This window comes from Marmota flaviventris, chromosome 7 (assembly GCF_047511675.1).
Source record: "Marmota flaviventris isolate mMarFla1 chromosome 7, mMarFla1.hap1, whole genome shotgun sequence".
Taxonomy (NCBI): domain Eukaryota; kingdom Metazoa; phylum Chordata; class Mammalia; order Rodentia; family Sciuridae; genus Marmota; species Marmota flaviventris.
Window position 1 is genome coordinate 17,171,447 of NC_092504.1, and position 15,048 is coordinate 17,186,494.

Below are 15,048 nucleotides of genomic sequence, written 5' to 3' on the forward strand. Positions count from 1 at the left end.
TCTCTTTCTTTTAACAGTGCAATAAAAGTGTCCTGAGATACTTTTTCTACATCCCTTCTAAGATTAGGACCATCTTAAAATTGATGCCAAAAGAAATGTCCAGCTGTCAGAAAAAGCAAGAAGTTGTGAATTTATCAGCAGCTGTCCTTGGGGGCATACACAGACTGGCTGCATTTTAAGTTCGGATCCTTAATTATGGCTTAATGTGTATACATTAAGGTTTCACTATGATACAGCATTGCAATAAAAAGCTGCGCCATAGAAGATTGCATACTGTAAGCTAGTCAGTGTAATTAAAGGCAGAGAAATGTTAGGTCTCTCAGAATTTAACATCTTGGGTGATGAGGGGAGGGTCCAGTATTATCACCGAAGCAGTGCGCATCTCTCCTTGTGTTCCCAGGTAACTTGCCTATAAGAAAAACACTTAAACCACTAATGATGTGTGATTAATCAAATGCGGGGGGGGGGGGGGGGGGGGGGGGCACTCATGAAATAACCAAGTTAAAAAAATGCCAACAAAACCTTAATATGCTTCAGAGCCATGGAAATTATAGTATTATGACTAAAGATGCAAATAAAAAGTCAAGATCATTTTTAAAACAAAGCCCTGTAGGATCATGATGCATGCAACATACTTGGAAATGATTTCAAATCTTCAGCAAGTGTAGGTAAGAAAAGACAACTGATCAAGGGATAAAATGTTAGTAACAGACAAATCAGATAAATCTGGATTAAAAAAACAACTAAGGAGGTTCTGTACCCATCATTTGCATTTTTTTAACTTTCACGTAAGTTTGAAATTATTTTCAAAACACAATTGGAAAAGGCTTTGTGTTCACATGATACTGTGCAGATCATGAATGGTTAAGTGACTACTAAGAGCTCTAAATCAGAGGCCAGGGGGTGGACAGAGGGCCTGGAGAAGTGGCACTTCATGGTGTGGGAAAAAGAAATCCACACTTTTAGAGAAACTAGCTCTTAAGAGTAATTATGGCTCCGGCTCCCTGATGGCATCTGAGAAGCCGAGAATGCCTCAGCCTGCCTTTCCGGCTCCATCTGCTCTTCAGCTGATACTCTGTCTCTTAGATCTAGGCTCCACATTTCTTAATTCTGCTTCATAATTCTCGTCTTAATCCTTTTGCTTTGAATTTTCAAATAAATCCTCTGCTCAATTTTCCAGACCACTAATTTTCTAAGTCCTGAGCTGTTTCCATTTTGCCCTCATCCCAGGCACTGACCCCCAGCCGGAGCTTTTTAACATTTCATCCGATGGCTAACTTCTAGACCTCCTCTCTCAGCCTTCCCACGTACCCTTCCTGCCTCAGGGCTCTGTGATTCTCTGGGATCTGAGACGATGAATCAGAACTTTCCTGTTAATTTTTGTCTTTCCGCTGACCTCCCCTAACACTGCCTCATTCTGTTGATTTCTTCTCAGATGACTAAGAATCCTTCTTGGTTGTTTGCTGCTGTTTACACATGTGGGAGCTGGACTGATCCGTATTGGTGGCTACAGAGACCTCGGCACATGTGAACGGACGGAGCACTTGTGAACCTCTATGCCAAGGTTCAGCATCCTCATAACCCTGGAGATGGAGACACAGAGACACTGGGAGACTTACAAGTTCTTCCTGTGACAGTCATCCACCGTGTTCCACCTTGGCAAACCGCCCGGTTTATTTAAAACCACGCTAAATGGCTTTGTTGCAGAAGCAACCTTGACCACCAGCCCTGCTGAGCCACTGGGGCAGCAGAAGGAGCAGCTGTTTCAAGGTTATTAACTCCTGGCCGAGCACTCTCATTACCCAATTTTGTTGCCACTCCCTATAGTTTTGATTCTTGGGACTCTTCCAGGATGCTGTTAAGAAAATTCATTTTTATACTTATTCCTGCTTTTGTCTCTCCTGGGCTGTAAGCCTTTCGCTGCCCAGTTTCACCATCAATCTGATCCCATCTGCTTTATTTATTCCACAGCGTCCCCAATGCTTCTGGGCCGCTGCAGCCCTTCTCTCATTTTTCAGCCCCGTTATGGGTCTGTTCATATTTTTATGTTTCTTCTATCATTTTTGACAGAATTTTGGAAGGAAAGGAGAAAAAATAAACAAACGTGGCTCAATAGATGTTCACTGAGGGGGTCGTAAATGGGTCATTCCCTAAAATAAGAGGTCTCCTTCCTCTCCTAGGTATATTAAATGACTGGGGCAGGGGAGGCTTGGTTTCCGGCCCATTTCTTCCCCTTTAGGTAGAGAAGCAAACCTTTCCCCTTACAAATACGTGATGACAACAAGAAACCCAGTCATCTTTCTCTTTTTATCCCAAGGGTGCCTGTTAAAACAGGACCAGGTGTTCACAGACACCATCCTGCCCATCTCCACCCAACAAACGCAAAGGGTGCGCGGCGCTGGGACCGGCTGGGAAGGAATAGGGTTCTGCTCCTGGCTGGAGAGTCCAACCACTTTCCTTGTTTGGGGGTCACTTTTTCAGTCCCTGCCCTCCACCAGGAATAACTAAGTATGAAAACACCATGATGAAGGGCACAGACGGGAACACAAAACTAAAACACCTGAATTTGAAACTTCTCTTTTTTTTGGCACTGGGGACTGACCCATGTCCTCACCTTGCACGACGACACAAGCAATCGACCACTGGGCTATATATATACCCAAAGCACCCCTGCTACTCCCCCACCTATTTTTTTTTTGGAGACAGGGCCTCGCTAAATTGTCGAGGCTGGCTTTGACCTTAAGATCCTACTGCCTCAGCCTCCTGAACAGCTGGGATAGCAGGCATCTGCCACCCTGAGCCCCCTGAACTTGATTTTTTAACAACCAGTGTCTGGCTTCAGGATCCGGATAAGGTCCTTAATCTCTCAGTCACTGGATGCCTATCTGTCAATCACCCAGGCATTTCTAGGAGAAAAAGGAAAGGCTTTTGGTGAATATATATGCACTTGTCTGGTGAAGCACTAAATGCAGGCCCCTAAGCAACTGCTCAACATCACAACTAGGAAATCTCAGGATGGATCAGGAGACATTTCCATTCCAACAGAGCCTGGGCACTGTGCTGCCTTTCACAAGGTCAACCGCACCTGCTCCTTCATGCTAGACTCTTCCAGCTAATACACAGCTGACGTTCACGAACTTATAACATTTTGAGACATTATGGACATTTAACAAAACAGGTGATATCCAATAACAGATTAGGACGAGGGCGCACACACATCTGACTCTCCAGAAACCATCATTTTCACAGCAAGAGAGCCACAGAGCAGAGAGTTTGGAGAAACAGGAGCAATGCAACCAAACACACACACACATTCAGAAAGCACCACCTGCTGGATCAAACCATCCTACATTGCTCAAATTTGCTTAGTTCAATATTTCTTAAAATTACTCAACCAAGAAACGTTCTTCAGGGATAACAATGCAACGACCTGCCAAACCCAGTTTGCAAAAAGCTGAATCAGAGTGGTCAGCTGCCCTGGGAAGCATGATGTGAACCTGAACCTGAATCCAGAGATGTCACCTAGCACCCACATAACCGGTCAAGTGGCCCCTTCTCTGACCTTCAGCGTAAGAATCTACAAACAGGAATAGTAATCATGCTCATTTCCTTAGAGCAGAAGTCAACAAACTCTGGTCCACAACCTGTTTTCATAAATAAAGTTTATTTATAAACAGGGCTGCGGCATTCTCACTTATGAATTATTTTACGGCTGCTTTCACAAACACGGTTATATGCAACTTCAACAAAAACTATGTCCTACACACTTAAAATATTTACTCTCTGGACCCTTACAAAATTTTCTCGCCCCTGGTGCAGAGTATTGGTTCTCTAATTGCACATCAAAATCATTTATGGAATTTTAAAAACAAATTACTTTTTTAAAAAAAATATCTCACTCCAGTCAGAATGGCAGCTATTAAGAATACAAACAACAATAAGTGTTGGCAAGAATGTGGGGAAAAGGTATACTCATACATTGCTGGAGGGGCCTGCAAATTGGTGTAGCCAATATGGAAAGCAGTATGGAAAATCCTTGGAAAACTGGGAATAGAACCACCATTTGACCCAGCTATCCCACTCCTCAGTCTATACTCAAAGGATTTAAAAACAGGATACTACAGGGACACAGCCACATCAATGTTTACTGCACCATAATTCACAATAGCTAAACTGTGGAACCAATCTCGATGCCCTTTGGTAGATGAACAGATAAAGAAAATGTGGCATATATACACAATGGAATATTATTCAGCATTTAAAGAGAATAAAATCTTGGCATTTGCAGGTAAATGGATGGAGCTGGAGAATATAACACAAAATGAAATTAGCCAATCCCCCCCCCCAAAAAAAAAATGCTGAATGATTTCTCTGATTTAAGGATGTTGATTCATAATATGCTGTGGGGGTGGGGGGAGGATTAAATGAAACTCTAGATAGGGTAAAGGGGAAAAGGGGACAGAGGGGAAGGGAGGGGACACAGGGTAGGAAAGATGGTGGAATGTGATGGTCATCATTACCTAAGTACATGTATAAAGACACGAATGGTGTGACTCTACTTTGTGTATGACCAAAGATAGGAAAAATTGTACTCTATATGTGTAAATTGTAATGCATTCTGTTGTCATATATAACAAATTAAAATTTAAATATATTTAGTTGTAGATGGACATGATATCTTTATTTTTTTATGTGGTGATGAGAACTGAACCCAGTGCCTCTCATGTGCTAGGCAAATGCTCTACCATTGAGCCACAACCCCAGCCCCAAATTACTAAAGCCTGCAACAATTAACTCAAAATCTTAGATGGGGATCTGACATCATTTAACTGTCCAGGTGGGTTTTGCCAGTACCAGCATCTCCAGCCTCCAGGGGCTGGAGCACCCATGTGCCAAGGGCAGTAAGGGGTCTAACCCAGTCCAAGTGTGATCAGGACCATGGTGACACACAGGGAACCATGACTGCTTCCCAACCCCCAGAAGCCAGAGAAAAACAAGGGTACGATCCAGAATGTGGCTTCAAATGACATGGAACTATCAAAAGAGGAAAAAGAAAATGCTACACAAACATAAGGACAGACAGAGATGAATCATCCTCAGAAGACTAAAGATTAACACAATTCTGGAGAAACAAAATTTAACCTTTTTAATGCAAAGGAAAAGAATTACTAAGAACAAATCATTAAAAAACCTGGAACATATGCAAATGATAGAAATTCTTGGGCTGGGAGAGAAAGAAGAGTGGCAATAATTAAAGAAATAAAAGGACATCTCTGCAGAAAAGACAGATTATCAGGGGGCTGGGGGCAAGAGAGAATAGAGAGTATTTAATGAGCAGAGTTTTATGAGGAGGATGACAGAAACTTTGGGTAGATGGTACCTATATTCACACACTCAGCAAATAACACTATTACCACTAAACTATACACCTACAAGTTAGGGTAACAAATATGTATATTTTACTACAATAGAAAAGTAATATAGCCTGGGGTGGTGACACACCTGTAATCCCAGCAACTCATGACGCTGAGGCAGGAGGATCACAAGTTTGAGGCCAGCCTCATCAACTTAGTGAGACCCTGTCTCAAAATAAAACAAAATTAAAAAATAATAACCCAACTGGGGAGGTAGCTTAGTGGTAAGTGCCCCTGGGTTCCATACTCAGTACCAAAAAATAAAATAAAAAATAATGTATAACAAACCTATGAATGTAAATTTTAAAAAAGAAAAATTTCCTCAGTTTGGAGAAAAATTCCCAAGGACTAATTATATGCCAGGCAAACTGATAAAACGTTGTGCATCAGGCATATGCTAGTAAAATTTCTGAATTTCATAACAAAGTTTCCAAACAGACATAAACACTTGTGGGTATTTTTATTACTTGGTTTTTAAAATCTCTGCTACCGATTTGGCAAACTGGGGAGAACTCAAGAAACAGAACTTAGTTTGCTTTCTCAAAGCTCTAAACTATGCCAGCACCAACTTCAAACTCTGCAGGGCGAACAATTATTTAAAATGAGATAGCAAGCCAAAGATGCCAACAGGTAACATACTATTATAGTCATGAGATGAAAAGGGGGTGCCATTAATAATTACCCAAGGAAAACAGACATCACCTGGATATATGGCCACCCTCAACTCCTCAAGGCGCTCATTAAATAACCCTTCAATTTCCCAGCCATTTTTAACAAAGGCCTGACATTTTAAAAATAAACAAACATGCCAGGTGCAGTAGTAGACACCCGTAGTCCCAGCAACTCACGATTCTGAGGCAGGAGGATGGCAAGTTCCAGGCCAGTCTCCACGACTTATCTTATGGAGACCCTGCCTCAAAATAATAAATAAATAAATAAATAAATAAATAAATAAATAAAGGCTGGGCTATAGCTCAGAAGTACAGTGTCTCTGGGTTCAGTCCCCAATACCATAATCAGTCAATCAACCAACACCTGTTTTTCCTCCCTTATTATTTTGGATCCTTGAGCAGTTTCATAAATAAAAGGAAATAACCTGTTTTTCCATTTTAACATTTAACACGATGAGTTTACATGAAATTAAACAGCATTTGGTTGATTAAGAAAAGCTGAAGTGTTTCTGTAATGTTACACTAGATAACTTTCAAAAAGCCTAAGAAAATGAAAGGTTATTTAGTAAACAATACTTCATTTTATCTTAAGAACATTAGTTCCATGGGAAAAAGACGACCATTTTTCAAGGTGTTCATACAGCATACAGAACACAGACACTAAGTATCTATGAATATAATAAAAGCAAGTTTATTTGGCAGTTTAATCAAATGGAGAGCTTTCTACTGGGACCATACTGAGGTTCTTAAGGAGTTTGAGTCTTTTACTTCTCAGCTGACTTTCTTTAGGATGCACCAATGACTCATTAATTCAGACAGATTTAGGTAACTAGTATGCTGGAAGTGACACCCAGGGTATAGAAACAGACTTCCAGGACTAACCTTAGACTTGAATCTAAGAGGTGAGTTCTACTAGATGCCAAAGAAGCATGCGTTACTGGCACAAAGGGAAGGCAGAGTTTAAAAGCAGGTGAGAAGATTGGAGAAATTTTCTGAACTATGCTGGCGGGGAAAAAAGTAGAAATTTAAAGGGCAGACGAAAAAAAATAAATAAATAAAGGGCAGACGAGGAAGAGGAAAATCCTTTTATTTGGAGATAACCTGGCCAAGGTCTGCATTCATTCACTATTACTATGTAACAAATTACCCCAAACTTAGCTCCCTATTCTGTGGCTCATAAATCCAAGCATGGAGCGAATGGGTTCTCTGGTCATGGACAGCACAAACACCTGGACAGCCACACAGGCACAGGCAGGCCGTGCTCTAGGGTCTAGCAGAAAACATCCAGGAAGAAACCTGAAAAATTATGTAGGTGCCATCAGAGAGCCTTCCAGCCTCTCCTGAGAGTGGAAGCACAAGGTCCGCATATCAATCAGAAACTTCTTGTTTAAAATGCAAGGCTGTTAAAATTCATAAGGGGAGTTCAAAACTCTACAACAGAGGTCAAGAACTTTCTGACAGGCCTGCTATTTCAAACTTGGGAGGCCAACAGGCAAGACCTAGAATATGGAGATATGGATAGAACAAGACAGAAAACAAACATTCACCATTCATTGACAAGATTCAAAATGCAATACTAATAGAGTATCATTTTCAGTAACACTTGGTAAAGATGTCCTCCTTAAACACACTTAGGTCGGGTTCCTCAAAGCCCTCTTCTTAAGGAGGTCCCAACCTTGAGCTTCTCAGTCTGTATTTAGAGTCTAGTTTTAGCAAGAATCCTGCTAACTTAGAATCCTCCCACTCTTGATTCCTGATTGCCTTCCATATTTGATCAAATTCTTCACCCCCCCCACCAGCACCCCCAACATCCTCAGGGGATGTCTGATCACACTTGCCTGCCTTCAGCAAGAATCCAATTGGGTTTAGCAAGAATCTCCCTGCCCCTTTGCAACTTCCCATCCGCTGACCCTCCCACCCCCAATGACCTCTCTAGCTATCAGGCCCCCTTGTTCTATTTGGGGTTGAGCCCAATCTGTCTCTTTTATGCCAAGTCCTGACACCTGTCATAAGATCATCTCTACTGTTTTAACAAGGGTCATGATCATGATCATTTTTTCTACAGCATACCGGTTAACTAATGAGAAAAACATTTCTTTTTGTTGAGGGAAAGGGAAGATAAAATTTCACTTAATTGAAGTTACCGCTCTGCAAATCAATCTCAAATGTAAAAATCCATTCTTAGCTGGCCACAGGCTGTACAAGAACAGGCAGAGTGATAGTTTGTTGACCCTTGCTCTTGAGAATGTACAGCTCTCAAAGAGGAAATAAAACTTGCTAAGAAAGCCTAATGCACATATCCCTCCAAGGCACTTCCGACATCACAGCTCTGCAGCACCCAAGAAAACACATTTGGTGTATGTGGAGAAAATGCAGGAATGCAGGATTAGCCTCGTATGAAAAGCCATATTAAAGAAGAAAGCCTACTCCATCTCCCCCTTTTGCTACCTCTTATTTCCTTGAGCCTACTTCCATTATATATATATAAAAAAAAGAGAATAATGAAAATAGGCAAATCCTAACAACAGAAATTTATCAGGTGTATGACTCTAAGCCTAGCTAGAGCTTTTAAGATGTTAAATTAAGTTTGGTCCAAACTTGCCTCTGTACTTAGATGATAAAGTCTAATGCAAAGCAGCCCTTGAGTTTAACTCAATTTGAGTTTAACTCAAATACAGCCCATAGAAAACTGTAACCTAGCTTGATATGCAAACAGACTGTAATCTAACCAAAGAGTATATAATATGCTTATAACCAAGCAAATGAGTGTCAGCCAATCAGACAACTGAAAGCAGACAAATCATGATCAAATGAGTCAACTGTCAAATACAGCCAATCAGGCTGTTTCTGTATATCACTTCCTTTTCCCTGGTTAAAAATATGATCTGCACATGTGATAAGGTCTGACATTCTGAACCATCTTCAGTCCCCAGTGCTTCCCAGTCCAGCTCTAGCACTTTTTCTTGCAAAAATAAACTTTAATGTAAAGTCAAATCATCTTTGCTTTTTTTTTTTTTTAACAAAGAATTCAGTTTAATACAGTGATTTTTTTTTTCTTAGTACCGGGATTGAACAAGTAGCACTCTACCACTGAGGTACATCCCCAGCCCTTTTTATTTTCTATCTTGAGACAGGGTCTCCCTAAATTGCTTAGGGCCTCACTAAGTTGCTGAGGCTGGACTCAAACTTGCTATCCTCCTGCCTCAGCCTCCCAAGCCACTGGGATGACAAGAGTGCAGCACCACACCCGGCTAATACAGTGATTTTTAAATCTGACTTCAACCCACAGTTTTCCTCAAAGAACTCAATGTATACAAATCATATACAAGGGTATGCAATAACATACAAATTGAATATCATGCATTCAATATTCAGTTACAAAGCTTTATTGCATGGCAACTATATGATACAATTAAATATGTCAGAGAGCCAGGTGCAGTGGTGCACTAACCTGTAATCCCAGCAACTTGGGAGGCTGAGGCAGAAGGATCACAAGTTTGAGGATAGTGTCAGCAGCCTACTGAGATCCTAAGCAACTTAGTGAGACTATCTTAGAATTTTTTTTTTTTTTTTTTTTTTAATCTTTAAAGGGCTGGGGGTGTAGCTTAGTGGTAAAGTGACCCGAGTTCAATCCTCAGTACCAAAGAAAAGGTGCTAGGGAAAACAAAAAACAACAAAATAAAATAAGAGCCCCCCAAAAGTTTATGTAGTAGTGAGTAGAAAGTAGACAAAATATGGAATATGTAAGCTGGTGAAAATTTCCATTGCAAAAAGTAACATAAGAAACAGGGATAAAGAGGGATAGCTGAGGGAGTTATCATTTTGAGACATGATCAATATGATAATTCTTGTGAAAAAAGGTGTCTTCTTTTTAAATGATTTTTTATTACAGTAGCAGCAGACATCTACTGTAAAGAATTAGAAAAGACTGGGAAAAAAATGAGAAAATTATATTACCCTTACCTAGAGATGACCATTTGAATGACTTAAAAAAGCTCCTTCCTGACACTGTCACCCCATTGACAAGTACACGTTTTGTATACAAAAAAAATGAGCTCATATCACAGACACTGGTGTTAACTAGCTGTTTTAAGCTACTGATTTCCACTTTTCCATTTCGGTTTATTTTCATCTCACATCCAGACCATAATCAAATTTCTAATTATCTCAGAAAGATCATTTACAGTTAGTTGGTCCAAACCACACCTGTATCTTGATGTGTTCCTCACAGCATGACGACAGAGCCCAACCCTGCTCTTTGATTAAAAAAAAATACTGAATATTCTGGGTGATTTTTTGTGGTGCCGTTTTGATAGTTCTGCTGCTGCCGACACACACTCACTCTCTCTCTCTCACACACACACACACACCTACCCCCCCCCTCCCTCCCCTCACCCCCCCAATACCTGCAGGCTCTTGTCAGATCTATGTTTGAGGTTCCAATCCTTTTACACCCTGGACTACTCTGGCAGCTAGGTGAAGCATTAGGACCTCTTCTAAGAGGTGGGGCCTGGTGATTTGTTTAACAAGAACTACCAAGGGGTTTTTATGTGCACTCAAGTTTGAGAACTTTCTGAATAAACTTAGCAACGTTTCTATAAAGAAAACTCCTACATGTATTATGCTCAATAAAACCACAAATTGCTACAATAAACTACAGAGCAGAGTTTAACAATATTTTAGTTCTTTTTGTTAGAACAGTTTAAAGTTAGTCAAAATACCAAATTCTAAATAAATCTGTTTCATTTTCAAAGATGATTTTTGTGTTAATTTTTAACTAAATATAAAGCACTTACATGAGCCAAAGCTAAAAACTTTATAGGAAAAAAAAAAAAAAAAAAAAACCTAATTCACTATTTTTAAAATAGATAAAAATTAAACAGAGATTTATATTGCCCAGCCTGGACTTCAAGGAATTCAAGCAACTGATCCGGGAAGGGGGCGGGGGGCGGATTTCTTTTATAGAAGTATTTGAGCTCATAAATGAAGAATGATAAACTGGGTGTGGTGGTGCACACCTGTAATCCCAGCAACTCAGGAGGCTGAGGCAGGAGGATCACAAGTTCAAGGCCAGTCTGAGCAACTTAGTGAGGCCCTACGCAACTTAGTGAGACTCTGTCTCAAAATAAAAAAATTTTTAAAAAGGGCTGAGGATGTGGCTCAGTGGCTAAGTGCCCCCTGGGTTCAATCCCCAGTGCCAAAATTAAGAATGATAAAATGAAATGTGCATTATTTTACAAGCACTAATAACACCATTCATTTAGACAATAGTATCAAAAGCTGCTAAACATTATTTTTTTAAAAAAGTATACATATCACACCTTTGTGCCAGAGTCACACTGGAATCTGAGATATGAAAGTGGCACCTCAGAATTTCAGTGGGCTGGGCTCAAATCCTGACTCCACCACCACTCACTGCCTAGGTGACCTCGGGAAGGTAGGAGCCTCAATACCTCACCTTCTCATGAAGGAAACAGCGATCATCATGACAACAACCCCATTAGAGAAAGCAATACAACACTGGACACTTACTACAGAGCCTGGCACACTCAGCAAACACCACCTATTATTACTGGGTCTAAATTCCAGTGGACCGTCACCTGTCTTTCCTTACTCATTTATAGGTGTTCCCCAGTACAGCCCCCCAAACGTCCTTCAGCTACTGGTCTGAATGCTGGGAACCAATACACTTGAAATGCACATTTTACAATCTATGACTGAGGTAAAATCAATTTTTTGGCAACTACAAAGCTCACCACTCAGTATAGAATCTCATTATAGATTTAATCCCACCAGTAAAATATCCCGAGACCTTCTGTAAATGCAGGTGTCTGTGACACTCCTTTAAAGTAGCTGCTGAAATTCTATGTCAACCAGTGAAGAACCCTGACGTGCACAGACAGCCTCTATGACCCTAAGACTCTAAAGCCAAAGAAACAATAAATACATTTATTAAAGGAGCCTTGGGCTTCTAAGGCAACCGGCAAACAATGGCCCGTGAGCCACTGCCTCATACCATGCCCAGGTCAGATCATTATTCAGCCCTGGCCCTTTCCTGATAAGCTCACACAGCACCCCCCACGTCTAAGCCCACTTCACCAGGATAACATTTTCAATCTCGAGAATGTGGATAAGCAAAGAAGGCCTGATTGAGTAATAACCAATACAACTGCAAACGAACATTCAAGAAATCTATCTGCCCCACTTGTGCTATTGCAGAAACCATAGTAAAGGCAACTACGGCTCAAATGTCGTTTTATAACTCAGGAAGAGATCGTGATCAGGAATCAGCCTCCTGCTAGAGGGTGAGGGGGGTACAGAGCAGCACAGGGAACCACTGTGAAACAGAAGAAGCCAGAACACTGGCGTGGGAGGATTCCGTCATAAACATGCAGTGATTCAGGCAAAGCAGTGAGAAAAACAGCCCGTGATGCACTTCTTCAGGAGGATAGAAAGTCTGAAGGTAGAAGAAAAAAGAATGTGGAAGGTGGATATCTTCAACATGTTAAAAAAAAAAAAAGTCTTATATTTCCCAAATTTATGGATACCCAGCAGATTCACTGGGTGCTCTAAAATTCACACAAGCAGGGGACCTGCTCACGAATCCGGGTTTAAAAAAAAAAGGAATTCGTGTAACACAAGGAGAACTCAAGGTCCCAATGCTGGGATGACCCCTAGCAAATGAAGGCTAGAAGTGAGGGGCAATCAGCACTGCTAAGATCAGTAAGCAAAGACAAGCACAGCTCAGCCACTAGGCTGGCCAGACTTGGCCTCTCCAGCCCTCCCCAACAAGAGGACAGCCCCTGCACTTACCATCATAATGCAATACAATGGTGCATGAACCCTTTTCAAAAAAACTATTGGGGCTTCATTAATGTCTGTGGATTTTAAAAAAACACCTCAGTGATCTTGTCAGGTTTGGCCTGGCTTTGTGGGCTATGTAAAAATTCTGTGGAACTCTGGCATTTAAAGAGCCCTTAAGGATAATCTAATTCAAAACCTCATTTCATTGTGAGTCAGAAAAGTGCAGGCCAGAGGTGCTGTCAGCAGCTGAGGGCCACATTCTACTCTGTGGCAAAGCCAATGAGAGTCCCCCTTATCCAGTCAGTCTCATGCTGCTTCTGGTGGTCTTTATTAAGTAAAGGGCAGGAATGGTAGTACCCTGTGCACCCAGCAGAGTGACATGGAGACTGAACTGTCCCTAAAGGAAAGCAACAGCGCCATAAATTTGTTTTTACTTCAGGTGAAGACTTACCAAAGACACAGCCATCTCCCCCATGTGACACTGATTCCTTTCATCATAGCACAGCAGCTATGTCTGACAGAGTCATTTATGACACCAGGATAACATTTTCAATCTCGAGAATGTGGATAAGCAAAAAAGGCCTGATTGAGTAATAACCAATACAACTGCAAACGTAATTCAAATTCAATACAATACAAATACAAACATAAGCCTGACCACCTCGGGTCATTTCCACAACCACTGGATGAGAGCAAAATAGATACTAAAATTCTTCAGTAGCTTCTCGCACTTGATATGGAGTAGGTGGAAATTCTCCATTACAGTTTCCCCATCAGTCAGCTGCCTCCAAAGAAATGGTTCAACGTAACCTGTCTTCAGTACCAACTGCTGTACAAAGACTTAGGCCCAAGTCTGCTGCCCACGAGAGCATTTATTAGTGACTTTAGGTCCAGAGTCACAGTCCTGGGCCAGAAGCCAGGACCCTGCAACCCACAAACCCTGTAACTTGAGAAAACCAATTTACCTGTCCGAGCTTCTGCCAGCACACCTGTAAAACATGGACAATAACAACCACAGAAAGCTGTTTTAACCACAGAGACATTGCATTTAGCACGGCACATAGCATGTGATGAATATCCAACCTTAATTGTAATTAGAACTTAGAAATCAGTTAATGCTGTTAAAGTTCTGAAGGTCAAAGAGTTCTACAGACACCTTGGGTCTCTCTAGTCATGATAGTTCAAGGTAATCACCAAACCAGCTTGAGGAGAAAGTCCAACCAGCATTAGAGGGAGAAAAAAAAAAAAAGAGTTTTTAAACCTTTTTAAGATGATGAGTTTGAGGTCAACTTGACTGGCTAAGGGATGCCCAGATAGCTGGTAAACATTAATTCTTCTGTGTTCCGAGAATGTTTCCTGCAGAGATTGGCATTTGAATTTGTGAACTGAGTAAAGTGGATGGCCTTAGACTAGAAAACAGAACCAGCAGGTCCCTCAAACCAATTTCATCAGAAGGATAAGGAGAGTGCTTTCTGAAACACAGAAACTAGTACAGAAGTATTCTTTCTCTTCTCCTGGAAGAAAGCAGCAAGGAGAGAGCCAGGAGCTTTACTCTTACTCTCCTGCAACATCCCAACTGCAAATTAAATGCATCATTGGAAAATAAACTCTGAGTCAGAACAAATCAGAACCATTTAGGCTTACATCATTTTTAGACTAGTTAAAACATTACAGTGATGCATAGCAAGCAAGAACCCGAGTAAGCCCCGATATGCTCACCTTCCAGCCAGGAAGGGAGCCCATACTCCCCTGCGGACAGTCCTGGGGACCCCCCACACCTTCCTTCCCAAGTTAAAGCTATCATCCTCCTCTCAGCCAGACCTACTAATGTTGCTTCTGAAGGTCTCCCTACTTCCCCTCTCATGCCTGCTGCCCACACCACAGTTCCCACCAAAATGGTAAAAGATGAAGAAACTAACACAAAGAACTGAAAATATTACACAGCTTAAAAAAAAAAAAAATCAAGCAAATAAAAGAAAAAGTCTTATAAAGTTCTTACAGTCACAATCTCAGTCCTGAGATTGCTTTTAGTCTTGTGGTTGCTTTCAGCTAAGCTGATGGACAAGTTTTTCAACTTTATCCCTGAGAAAAGAATCAAATGTCTTTTTTTTTTTTCTGCCAACAAAGGACCCTGAAAAAATCAAATCCCACTAGAACAG

The 15,048-nt window shown here is 41.1% G+C and overlaps 1 protein-coding gene across 1 annotated transcript in view; it reads right to left on the reverse strand.

Annotated features, from left to right (window-relative positions):
- Adgra3 (adhesion G protein-coupled receptor A3) overlaps window positions 1-15,048 on the reverse strand; it is a 106,169-nt gene that overhangs the window by 80,691 nt on the left and 10,430 nt on the right. The window lies entirely within an intron of this gene.